Below are 903 nucleotides of genomic sequence, written 5' to 3'. Positions count from 1 at the left end.
TTTTCTGGAACTCTCTTGCTTTTTCCATGATCCAGAGGATGTTGGCAATTTGATCTCCGGTTCCTCTGCCTTTTCTAAATGCAGCTTGAACACGTGGAAGTTCATGGTTCACTTATTGCTGAAGCCTGGCTTGGAAAATTTTGAGCACTACTTTCCTAAAGTGTGAGATGAGTGCAACTGTGCGGTAGTTTGAGCATTCTTTGGCATTGCCTTTCTTTGGGATTGGAATGAAATCTGACCTTTTCCAGTCCTGTGGCCACTGCTCAGTTATCCAAATCTGCTGGCATATTGAGTGCAGCACTTTCACAGCATCATCTTTCAGGATTTGAAATAGCTCAACTGGAATTTCATCACCTCCACTAGCTTTGTTCGTAGTGATGCTTTCTAAGGCCCACTTGACTTCACATTCCAGGATGTATGGCTCTAGGTCAGTGATCACACCATCATGATTATCTGGGTCATGAAAATCTTTTTTGTACAGTTCTTCTGTGTATTCTTGCCACCTCTTAATATCTTCTGCTTCTGTTAGGTGCATAGCATTTCTATCCTTTATCGAGCCCATCTTTGCATGAAATGTTCCCTTGGTATCTTAAAGAGATCCCTAGTCTTTCCCATTCTGTTGTTTTCCTCTATTTCTTTGCATTGATCACTGAGGAAGGCTTTCTTATCTCTCCTTGCTATTCTTTGGAACTCTGCATTCAGATGCTTATATCTTTCCTTTTCTCCTTTGTTTTTCGCTTCTCTTCTTTTCACAGCTATTTGTAAGCCCTCCTCAGACAGCCATTTTGCTTTTTTGCATTTCTTTTCCATGGGGATGGTCTTGATCCCTGTCTCCTTTACAATGTCATGAACCTCCATCCATAGTTCATCAGGCACTCTGTCTATCAGATCTAGTCTCTTAAA

Source organism: Bison bison, unplaced genomic scaffold, assembly GCF_000754665.1.
Source record: "Bison bison bison isolate TAMUID 2011002044 unplaced genomic scaffold, Bison_UMD1.0 scf7180017864332, whole genome shotgun sequence".
In the NCBI taxonomy this organism is placed as follows: Eukaryota; Metazoa; Chordata; class Mammalia; order Artiodactyla; family Bovidae; genus Bison; species Bison bison.
This window is presented reverse-complemented; position numbering follows the sequence as displayed.